The following is a 13,347-nucleotide window of genomic DNA, read 5'->3' as shown; positions in this document are numbered from 1 at the left end:
ACTTCATCAGCGCCCTATTTTTTGGCCGCCTTATATAGCAGTTTGAAGTCCGGTAAGGAGTTCTATAAGTATGAAACAACCCAGTGCGGCTTTTTTTTAATACTCGACAGAGATCATCCTAAGGAAACCCTTTAAAAAGTATTTCGGGAAGAAATGAACAACCCTTTTGAAAATAAGCTCTACAATTAATTAAAATACAGTGAAACCTCTCTAAAGCGGACAGCCGTGGGGAATCAAAAATTGTCCGCTATAGAGAGGTGTCCGCCTTAGAGAGGTTTCAATATTTTCTTACGTAAATTAATAAACAAGGTAATATGCAATTAGAAAAAAATATTTTTGCATGAATCATGTATTTATGAATATTACCAAAATGTTAGTATACCTGCATTATTTTGCTCCATGCAATTCGAGGCACAACATGGGAATAAGATGTTATAGTTCTCTGCACTTTACACTTATCGCTACTTACTACGTTTTCGGTATGTTGCTTTAATTTCTAAATTAATTGTAGTCCATGAATGACTTTTTTAAAAGACAATATGCGCACCCGTGGTCAAAAATACCAAACTTGTCTTCTGTTTGGTTAGAGATTCCAGCGGGACAGTAGAATGATGTGTCATTCCAAAGAGTGGGCAACTGTCAATCACTTTTGTTTCTGAAGCAGGTTGGGTGGCAGTGGAATGCAAGCAAAGGATATAAGGGTGTTCTGAAACAGAGACCCTTCTTCTGGGTTGCTGAATAGACAGTTGAGGAGGCAAAATGTTGTCACACCCACATGTTCTTCCTTGGTGACATAGTATGAATTACTAAAGGTGTATTTTTACTGCACTTTCCAACTTGTTTCTAGAGAAAGTGTCCGTAATACGGAGGTAAATAATACCTATAAAAGACAAGAAAGACTGTCCGTGTCCGTACTAGAGAGTGTCCGCTTTAGAGAGGTTTGCCAATATGTTTTTTCCTATTATAGTGTTTGGGGATTACAAAATATGTCCGTTATGGGAGGTGTCCGTTAGTAGAGGTTTCACTGTATTTGGTTTACAAAATCTAAAACTTGCCACAGCAGTTACTTTCTGAGATAATAAGTTTTCCTTTAAGGAGTTTATGATATGATTTAAATATAAGCTTGTGTTGCTTTGATATGCCACTAACTCTCTGGAAACGTAACTTTCCTACTAAGTCTTCTGTTATGTTTTCGATAACTTTATCTTCTTCCCATTCATGCCCCATGTCTCGCTCAAATCACTTTATTCCATTTAAAGTATCAATATTATATATTGTAAATTATTGCTGTTTGAAAAGAACAATGTTACGCTAGAAGAAAATATTCTAGAATTAACACATAATTGAATACAAAAAGTAATTTCAAGAGGATTTATTTTCTTTTAAACAAGAACATAAGGTTTTGAATATAGGCTTAATACAGTAAAAATTGCCTTAAACAGGCCCCTTATTAAACGGAAATATTTCACGGTCCCATGAATTTAACAGTAAAAAAAGGTGTTAAATTCTCTTGATTAGTCGGAACCTGTGTTGCGAACACCGCCTCCTCGATTCACTTACCTGCCTGTTCATTCTTTTCGAAAACCATTGCCTTCCGCGTGAACGCTTGTTTTCTAATTTCGACGTTAGAGTGCAGCACGTACTGCCCATTTTTTGCGAGTAAATCTTTATGGTTTGCATAGGAATGACCACGCTTTTCCAATAGTTTAGAAAAGAAAATGGTCTTATATTGTTGGGTATCATTCTGCAAAGCAAGAAAAGGCAAGTTGGAATACAATGGAGTGTTATTTCATGAAATACCATCCGATAATGAACTACGTAAGAACATTAATAGGGGTATACATGAGAGATACTAGATTTTCCGTTTTTTCCTAAAGCCTTTGGCAGTTCCATATACGAAACTCTCTAAGTCAATAAACTACCTGTATACTCCACATTTGATGAGTTGAACAATGACGTATATTGACGAGGAGTTATAAAATGAAAAAGATCTCCAGTATTAGACTTCCAAACTATACTATGTATAAGTGTTGGCAGTCTTATAGAACGGCTATGTCCTTCGGTTGACAGGTATCGGAACAAAAACGGCAAGAGCTATCGACATGCAGTTTTCGGGAATCGATTCAGTGTCCCTGGAATATTTTCCATCTCTTTTGGACTACCTTCTACGTAAGCCGGAAGTGGTTGAAATCGACCACTTCCGGTTTCAACAGTAAAGCTTATAACTCAAAACGATGATATATAACCACAAACTGTTTTCGGAAATTGATTCATGGTCTCAGGGAAATAGCCTCTGCACCCCTATATTTTAGTAAAACTGGAAGTTGAAGAAATTCAGTACTACGTCAAGTTTCAATGTTGATTTTCATATAGCAAAAATGATAAGAGATTTTGCGAAACGTTTCTCAGTAATCGATTCAGTCCCAAGACCATGTCTTCAATATAGTATTCAATTTGCATAGCTTGGAAGTCTACTGTAGTTTCACAGTCAGAAACGATAAGGACTTGTATATATTGGATATTGTTGCTCTCGAGACAAGATTTAAGCTACTTCATCTCAAGAAGCTGTTGCTATATTGTGAGACAGCTTTGTCATCTCGTTTCTCATAGTTGCTGTTTCGTATCGTGGACAACACTAATTTTAATATTAAAACAATGTACAATTTGGCTTAGAGTAAAAACAATCTATATAACATGTTGTGGTGTGGTTTGCGATAGCCCAAAGTTTATTAGAAAAGGTACAATTCTTTGTGTTTCACATTTGTATTAGTAATGACTAGTGTTGGGGTTTAAACTTCCTTATGATATATATATATATATATATATATATATATATATATATATATATATATATATATATATATATATATATATATAGAGAGAGAGAGAGAGAGAGAGAGAGAAAGAAAGAAAGAAAGAGAGAGGGTGGCTCAAAAGTAGGTATACAGTAACTTACTGATCAACCCATTGCTTTTTATATCATTTCTTATTGCTATCCATAAGGTAGACTTAGTTTCTTTATTATTTATTCTTAATGTCTTTGTACTTATATCTTAAGCTCGGAACAGCCGAAACAAATGAACCTATAAGCTAGAATGTTAGAGGGTATACCTGATCAATGCAGGGGTGTAGGCGTATACCTATTTTTGAACCACCCTGTATAATTTCTCTTATAGTTAATGGCACAGATTTCTCAGTAAATTTGGGAGGGGGCATTCAGATGCAGAAGACATATATGAGGATTTTAAGACAAATTGCATTCAAATTATACCGAATATCGCATATTCACAAGTACAATGCGGGGAGCCGAGGCCCCCGCCCCCCAGGATCGGCACTCTTGCTTATAGCATCAGAGTTCCTTCACACGAAAGCATAAAATTATATATATTCTATTTAGGCCAATATATGATTGAGCGTATTTTCATTTTTGTGCCTCAGCCGTAACATTAACAAATGTGTTTCTATTTGAACAAATATTTTTTTTCTACTTCTTCAATGACTATCGCATATTATATCTTTTACGCAAACCATTTAGATTTCTTTACATTCTTTCTATTAGCATGTATTGTGTACGTACAGATGTCAAACTGCAACGCAACAGGATTGACTGTCAAACGGTAGGATGCCATGGTAGGACCTGCCACCTAGTGGCGAATTCGTGATGAAAGGTACACGCATTTTTTGGCTGATTGAGCAGGCAGCTTAGAGGGAGCGGACGGATGTAGAAGGCAGTGGTTGCGAACAACGGATGTTAAAATATACTTTTTAACGGAAATTTTCAAGTTACGGAATGCATCGTTTACAAAAATTTTAGACATTCTGTGAGAGGTTAGGTATATGAACTACGTTGTCTGTAAAGGTCTTTGTTTACTTTTTACCTTACACATTTAACCTTTAGTTCACCGCCATATAAGGTCCTAGATACACTGCAACTTTTTGAACAAAGTGCAATTTACATAGTAATTTCCAAATACTAATAACTCGTTCTTTAGCTGGTCTAGACATACACAATAGATCAAAGAGAGCCAAAAGTAGAGGAAGGAGCGCTGAAAAATTGTAGCATAATTTGTATTAATTTGTAGCATAAATAAATATTGCAATTTAATAGGTATGTATAACATTTTATTTTATCCTTATTATGTCCATTATTTATTTTTTGCATAGATCTATCTCCGTTAACTTTAAAACCTTTAAGGGGAATATCTACGAGTCTTGTTCAATTTTGCAAGTCAGGTTTTACTATATGCTTATGCCAGAAATGTTTATTTCCTTCTCTGAGTACATTTATTCTGTATTCACAGATACTTGGCGCATTCTAATGTTTTTTATTTGTATATATATATATATATATATATATATATATATATATATATATATATGGGGGCAGATGTATTTTAATTTACATACTGAACTGTTTGAACCCGAAGAAACCAAACGTATTCAAGAAGCCGTGGATACTTACGGAGCTGAAAACATTAAAAGCGAACTTGCGTTTATCAATACTCATTTCAGTTCAATTTCAGAGATCATAACGAGATTAGAAGAGCGATGATTAGGACCTTGTAGTGCATTTGAGCTGTTTCACTCAATAACAAAAGAGGCTCCGCCGAGACCAATCGCATAATTTTGGTTTTCGAAAAACACAGTCAATAGACGCAAAAAATCCTGGTATAAAATTCTTGTGTAGTGCGAATATAGTGTTCCTGGGAAATGACGCAAGAATTACAGATTTATCGGCAAGTAGCATTGCTTCTTTGAAATACTGAAACATTTTCGATGTACAGTAATGTTTTGACTGATAAATTCAGGTTTTTGTCAGAAAATACCGAAAACTACATATTTGTCTATTGTAGCATGAATGCATCATAGTTGTACAGCAAGTATATGTAGTTCAAGTAATACAACTTTTTTCTCGAAAGATAAAAAAAGTTTCTCATTTAACTTTAGCTTTTGATTGGTGCTTATTTATCCTTTTTAGTGCATATTTCCATATTTTCAGTGCATATTTTCGTGATTTTTAGCGCATATTTGCATGCATATTTTGTGTCGTTTTTTAGTGCATATCGATCCGAAGTCTAATGATCATATATGATGAGTTTGCAGATGGTAATATACTGATGCAAAAACGTCCAAACTCTCAACAAGGCTCAGGGGCTCATCCGTTCTGGAGCTCAATTGTATGTGAATGTCAGTGCTATAATTCGATAGTGAGTCAAGGAAGTCCGAGGAAACGTTAGCCCCAAGAAGAATGTGACCGAGCGAATACTTTCCCCGTTGATAGCGAGCCTGAGCTCTTCGCTAACACGAGTCCTGTGAGGTAAATGGGTGCTATATCTAGCTATCGTGAGCATTATTAAAAGACAGTGAATATGAGCTAGCTTGAGCCTCATCAAGACTAGTGAGCACGAAGCCATAAGGATAGTGAGTCTGAGCTCATGCTCAAGGTTATTCAAGAGTAGGGTTGCCATTCGTCCCGGAAAATCCGGGTCAGTCACGGAATCGAGATCTGCGTTCTGGCGTCTCGAAAGTTTCTCGGGACGCTTAAATGTCCCGGATTTCAACGAAGAAAGGAAGAGAATATTATAGTTTGCTTTTATTTTTCACAGGATTAGGTATATAATTATTCTCTTCAACTTAGTAATGATAATTCAAAAGTTTTTTTTTTTTTAACATACGACATTTAATTAAGTTCACGATTTAACTGTTCACGAAAGGAAACATCAGAGCTTGAATGAGCTAAAACAGTCTCTGAAAGCAACGAAACAACAGATTCTGAGAAATAAAAAAAAAATTAAAAAGTTTACCAAGGGGGAAGGGTTAAATCATCTGCTTACGTTTGCTTAACTAGGGAGAAGGTCTACTAAAATGACTAAAAATGTGATTACGTAATACTTGAAAAACTCTTATCTAATGGAAGAAAGTAAATTAGTATATAACACTTCTTTCCATTGTAAGCATTTCAGAGATTCTCGTAATTTAGTAGTATCGCGGATTTTCATTTTTGGCAACCCTACCCAAGAGACGAGATGAGACAGCACTTCCAAAAGAAACATGCAATTTCCAAGACAAAAAATAAATCACGTTCATCACATTTTTTTCGAGAAGGCATAGCCACAATTCGTGTCCCGTAAGTGTCAAGGTAGTAAAATACCCTGTCAAAATGTTTTCATAATTGCGCGATTCACTTCTTAGAGACTTTTCTGTTTGTGTGTTGCTTTAAAAGAACCAGTTCTGCATGAAGATTTGGAGCAAAGAGGGTCGTGTAGTAAGAATATTATTATATATATAGTTAGTTAGTTTAACGTGGCTAATGGGAACTTGAGATGATATGGGTAATAATGATGGAATAACGAAAGTAGAAGGAAACAACTCCGAGAAAACCCATGCACATGGTGATTGTCCTCCACAAAGCTCACTTCGCGGCAGCTGGGGTCAAACCTGGGACCACGCACCAGAAGTGAGCACCCTACAGTTGAAACCCCCATAATAACTGTAGGTTTTGTTACACAAGTTAATATGTTGTTGAATTCTTTTAAACTTTGATTAGAGTTGAGTAAGATAAATTACAGCAAGATTGAGCTCTGGCCAGTTCTTTCATCATTTGCTTAATTCGTAACATAATATTTTAATTAATTGCACCCAGTAAAACAACGGTTGGTGCAGTTCAAATGTAAATTCGCGCTTCCACATCGTCAGAAGATGGCTTTGCTCTTTTCACTAGCACATCTTGATATTGGTAAAGTACAGGCTCTAGTACCTCCAATGTTTCCAACAAATGTGCATATCAGTGGTCTTGTCCTAAAGTAGAAAAGAACCATTTTTTTGTCTGTGATATTACCAAAAGCATATGAACATTTAAACCATTTGTGTACAGTAGATATGTCCTATAAGAAATCGAACGTGTATAGTTGATGCTTGCAGATTTTCCCGATTACAAATAAAATTGCAGAAAGCTTCCATCTCCACAATATTAAACAAAAAAAAAGCACAGTTAGTGTTAACACTAAGCAAGCAAGAGGCATATTGCAATTGGAGAACTTACTTGGAGCATGCATTCCGGAACCAAAATTTTTGAGGCTCGTAACAGAGCGGCCCGAAGACGCATACTATGTGCAGAAAAGCTACATTTTTCCTGGAAGTGGATATCACCTTTGTGGTAGAGAAGAAAGCTCATTTTTTAAGTGTCGCTTCTAAGACTAGTACCGAATGAGGCGAAAAACCAATAGGGGTAAATGTCACAATCACAGAAACCAATTTTATTCCCTCTACTTCATCACAATCTACTTGCAATAGTTGCAAACTGTCACTACCCAGTTGAACGTGTAAGAGATGTAGAAAAGTTTATTCCCAAAGTGTACCGGGGGCCGCGGTGGCTCAGTGGTAGAGCGTTCACCTCTGGTGCTTGGGGTCCCGGGTTCGATCCCAGCCCCCGCCAAGTGAACTTTGTGGTGGACAAACACCGTGTACGTGGGTTTTCTCGGGGTTCTCCCGTTTCCTCCCAGTTTCTTCATTCCACCATTTCATTCATTACTCATTATCACCGTCTCCTTTAGCCTAACCGTCATAACCGTGGGACGTAAAACTTAAAGATTTCATTTCATTTTTTCCCAAAGTGTACCTGGAGAGTGTGTATGTTTCAGTTGTTCGGCAGAAAACAACTGCATTTTGCTTAAGCTTGTAACATCAACCACAGTAATAAGAGCATCAAATTTCTAGAAGTAACGGAGTTCAACCCGATATGGAAGATGCAAATGGAATTCAAGAAATCCAGAAGTTTAACGTAAAAGACTGGTTGTCATTTTAAGTTGATATCTGTATAGGGAAAAGGGAAACTTTTTTTTTCAATAGGCATTTATGGCATTTTTGCCTATATCCGTGTCAAGGTCGGGGGATGAAGTGCCCCAACGCACGCCTCCGAGCAAAGCGATTGAGAAGGGAGCACTCAGAGCCTTATTCAAGGTACCATCCCAGCATTCGTCTGGTGTGACTGAGGGAAACTTTGGAACACCTCAGTCAGAATGACCAGCGACAGGGTTTGAACCCACTCGCCTCCCCAATTGCTTGCTCCGAGAACAGACTTAGACGCTAGGTGAACGCCGAAAAGTTGCACCTCCACCGGAAATCGGAAGCAGCTACTACACGAAACCATGGTTCTATAGTTTTTCTTTCTTTTGTTATTTTTTTAAAATGCAGTAGGAATATCCTCACGGCATTGTATTGGTTCTATGGTCTATCTTTTGTTTTATGATTCAGTTTCTAACTTTCGGAAACAACACACACACACACATACTACCGCCAAGCTACTCAGAAAATCCCGCGAGAGAACGTGTTGATGATAACCTGCGAAAGAGACCGGCCTCAGCGCTTATCGACTCGTTTCTACATAAAACGTTTCTCTGGAAACCTTCGATTTCGATTCGGTATATCAAACAAATAAAGAGCAAGAGAACGTGGGCTCCATTCCGTTCCAACTTTGCTTAATTTTGCAGACTCTAACGCTACGCAAACGCTGGAACAAGTATTTGTTACGCTTATTGTCACAAACTAATGCCCCTTTATTCCGTTACGTTGGCACAAACATGTACGAAATCAGACTCGTTGAGTTCATTAGAAAGGTTTATATATATATATATATATATATATATATATATATATATATATATATATATATATATATATATATATATATATATATATATATATATATATATAGATATATAGATATATAGATATAGATATAGATATATAGATAGATAGATAGATAGATAGATATTGTGAGTGACATTTTTTTCTTACATTTGCAAAAGAGAATGAGAGAAAATGTCAGTAAGTGGAAAATATGAACATAATATAATTCCTATTAAGGAATTCTCTATGTCGGTGGTCTTTTGAAAATTAAGGATGTGTTATTAAGGAACGAAGACCAACCAACGCCTGTGTTGGAAATAGAACAAGTAGCGGACAAGAGAGTTCTGCACAGAGAAAAATCCGTTCTCCGGACAGCGGTATATTGTACAAATATACGGTATCCTCTTGCTTACTATAGAAATCAGTACTGAGCATGTTATCCGTATGCTACATAGGTACTGCCCTTAGATGTTACATCATGCCGCTGCAGGATGCTTGACATCTAACAGTTTCCCGTATATCACATGCATATACTTATGTTACCTTCGTCAGCTATATGTTATATACGTCCATTTGTATGTGAGATCCTGACCGCCTACATTGTTTCAAACGGAAATTACGTATTGATGGAACATTTATACAGAAAGTATTATAAAACATGCGTTTGCAGTTATACGTCTGCTGTACGTTATCCAAAAACTACAGGAATTACGCATGTAACCTATCTTTTTAAGTACGCCACCTACAATTTTTTTCTCAGTGTGCATGCATTGGTACAAAAAAATATTTGGAGTTGTTGACATATAAAGAACACTATATGAAAAAAAATATTTGTCTCATTCTGTTTTTAAGGGGGAATCAAGTGCATACGAAATGAGTTGATTGAATGCTTGTCATGTGTTTTGAACAATATAATTAAAGACGAAATTTTACAGAGTTTGTTTCAGCACAAGTAGACTAAACAACATGGGCCTTATGCAGAATCGTTCTGACGCGTGATTAGTGCCATACTAAAGAGATCGACTAACATGTTTCCTAGAGTAGGCAGGCCGCTACTCCATACGACGCTAATCGTATGTTAAAACGACTCTGCATAAGGCGGCATATGTTTCTTGTAAAGCGCAGATAATGTGATAATAAATCTTACCCGATCACGCCCAATTAAAACAATTAAACTGCATTACGGCGAATTAAGATCAGCTATGAGTCACATACATGAATTTCATTATGAAAATTGAGATCCGGATCAAATAATTGCTGTCGATGGACTACAATTACGTTAAATTTATGTGAATTTGTCTTCTTGTGTTTCTGTAGTAAAATATTTATGTCAAATCTTTGACATTTTATTATTATTATTATTAGTAGTAGTAGTAGTAATACTAGTAGTAGAACATTGGGGCTACCCTCTTGAAACAATCATCTTTCGCCACTGTATATATATAAAACTTTATTGTAATCAAAGTCGGGTCTAGTGGCGGGGAAGGGGCCCTCAAAGGCGCCGATTTCTCTGTAACTTTGAGGGGGGCCCATTCATTTAAAAAATACATATAACAAGCAAAAATACATATTCATAAAAATACAGGGGGCCCACGTGAGCTTTGCCCCCCCCCTTTCCCAGGATCGGCGCCCTTGTTCGCCCTGCCCAGCAGAACTCTTCCTAGTATTTGTATACACGTATTCGGGTAGGGAACGGCAAAGAGAATCCTCCTTATCAAGCAACCTTCATCAAGGCCCTTAAGCATCATTCTCCGGCTGGGCCCTTGTACTCCCAGTCTGCCTCTGGTGTGCAGTACCTATAATTTGGCGATACTCCGTAACTCTTGCTACTACAATTTTCTCCGTGACTAATACCAGGTAGCGACCTGTTCAGGTATTCAAACTTCCCACAAGATCCAAATGGTATACTTAATAACTGTAAGGTCATGGTGGAAAGACTACAAGCTGGTTGCATGCGCACGTGGCCTTGAGTGCTGTCGTGGCTATGACATCACCTTGGTTGCAAGCGAGGCTTTCGAGAAATTTCTATACTAGTTATTTCTAGTTGTCCTTGGGTTGCAAGAGATAAGGGGAAAAGGCTCGGCTGGAACCTGGAAGTGACAAGTGGAAATTCTTTTGTGTTCGGTTAAGTGATATTGAGAATGTGTTCGGTTAAATGATATTGAGAATTAACTAACTAAAGAATGGAAGGTTCGTAATAATGATTAACCCTTTGGGGATCCCATGGTACAATTTGTACCATACCGGGGTGTTTCATGGTACATTGCGTTATAACTCTCCTATTTGAGCTTTTTCGCCCGTTTTTTTTTTTTGTGCGTGTGTGTGTGTGTGTGTGTGTGTGTGTGTGTGTGTGTGTTTTGTTTTGTTTTTCAAGTCCAGAGGCCTTGTAGAAGACATTACGTATGGTTTCACACCTTCCTGCGTCGAGACATAGGAGGTGATGACGTCATAAGTCTAAAATTTATATTTTCGTGTAATACTTTTTTTTGGGGGGGGGGGGTTATATAGAGTATTTTTGGCGGACTTATTTTTGCACGTAGAAGATTGAAATTTTGCACAAACATGCAGTCCACCGAGTAGTATTTACCAGATTTTTTCAGATTTCTGTGTTAAAACAGGGGGGGATCCAGAGGGTCAAAAAGTTGAAAAAAGGGATATTTTAACCCAAAAATCCCGTTTTTCCTCATTTTCCCTCCTTAGATACATGATGGAGACAAATGAATGGTACCGCCTGAAAGGCAGTTCTATTCTGAAGAGAATGATGTGCGACACATGGCCCTAGGGTAATTAGGGAAGTGTCAGGGATTTTTTACTAAAATATACTTCTGTATAGGGGAATTTTGGACATTTTCGGTATTATTTTTTTGCGGGCTTATTTTTGCACGTAGAAGATTGAAATTGTTCACAAACATTCAGTCCACCGAGTAGTATCTACCAATTTTTTTCAGATTTCTGCATTAAAACAGGGGGGTACAGAGGGGTTAAACGATGAAAAAGGGAATTTTTTACCAAAAAAATCCCTTTCACGGGATTTTCCCGCCTTAGATACATCATGGGGACAAGCGGATGGTACTGCCTGAAAGGCAGTTCTATTCTGAAGAGAATGATGGGCGAAACATGACCCTAGGGTAATTACGGATGTCTCAGGGAATGTTTAAAAATTTCCCTCTGTATACGGGAATATGGGACATTGTCGGTATATTTTTTTTTTTTTGGCGGGCTTACTTTTGCACCTGGAAAATTGGAATTGTGCATAAACATTCAGCCCACCGAGTAGTATTTACCAGATTTTTTTTCAGATCTCTGCGTTAAAACAGGGGGGTCCAGGGGTGCTAAAAGTTGAAAAAAGGATATTTAGACCCAAAAAATCCCGTTTTTCTTCATTTTCCCGCCTTAGATACATGATGGAGACACGTGAGTCATACCGCCTGAAAGGCAGTTCTAAGCTGAAGGGAATGATGGGCGAAACTTGACCCTAGGGTAATTAGGGATGTCTCAGGAAATTTTTTACCTGAGATCATGGTGTTTTACGGTAATTTGGGGCATGGTGGGAATTCCTGATAAAATTTCTCCCACCCTTGGTTTTCAAGATAGAAACTTGAAATTTGGCACACACATTAAGTATACAAAGTACTATTTATCAGATTTTTTATATTTCTACGTTCACACAGGGCCGCTCCAGAGGGGCCCAAAGTGCGAGAAAAAAAATTCCCTCCGAAATTTTCCCTTTGACATCATTTTTCCCGCTCCTGGTATATTGTATGAGCATGCAGGTGGTATCATTTGAAAGCCAGCTCCATTCTGAAGAGAATGAGGTATGAACTATGATCCTAGGATAAATAGTGACGATGCAGTAGCTGCTTGACTGAAAGTCTAAAAAATAGCCCAAAAACCAGGTGTCAGAAAGGGTTAACGGTCACAAAGATATGTAACAATGTATTGGACCAAGATAATAAAGCATCTATCTCCCATGTGATGGGCGTCATTGTCGGTGCATTTGTACAGCGGTGGACACTTCTAAATGGTACACCTTAGCCGTAAATCTCCATATGGCTGTACCATTTAGAAGTGTCCACCGCTGTACACTCAGATTTTGTAATTTTTGTTCATTTTAATCATAACTTTGGATAATTATTTATACATATTTAGGTGCCCCTTCAGAATTACAAAATTAAGAATGACTGCAGTAAATACCGTAAACCGGGGTGATTTGATACAGCTGTAACGTTTAAAAGATTCCGTGCATTTTCACACGGTGCAATCTCGCACGGTGCTCATTATCGAGCAATTTCACACGGTCCTGGTTATCGCATTAATCAGTCAGCAGGTGTGGTGCATTTTCACACGGTCCATCTGCAATCACGTGATTCACCCTGAAACTTCTTTCACTACAAGGGGAGGGAGGACAGAACAAGTATGAACTAAGTAAGAACAGAGAAAGAGCAAATACAAGTTAAATATGAACAATTGCAATTAATACTAGAGAAGCTAGAAAAAAGAAAAAATTAACAAACACACGTTATAATAAAGAAGAGGAAAATAATTACAAAAATAAAATAAAACTAATAACGAAAATAATAGCAAATTAAAGTACATGAAAGGCTAATTGCGGGAAGAGTAAACCCTTGAAAACGATTATTATTATTATTATTATTATTATTATTATTATTATTATTATTATTATTTGTACAATGGAAACGTGTAGACTCGTATTATTTC

This window comes from Thermobia domestica, chromosome 8, assembly GCF_964235325.1.
Source record: "Thermobia domestica chromosome 8, izTheDome1.hap1.1, whole genome shotgun sequence".
In the NCBI taxonomy this organism is placed as follows: Eukaryota; Metazoa; Arthropoda; class Insecta; order Zygentoma; family Lepismatidae; genus Thermobia; species Thermobia domestica.
This window is presented reverse-complemented; position numbering follows the sequence as displayed.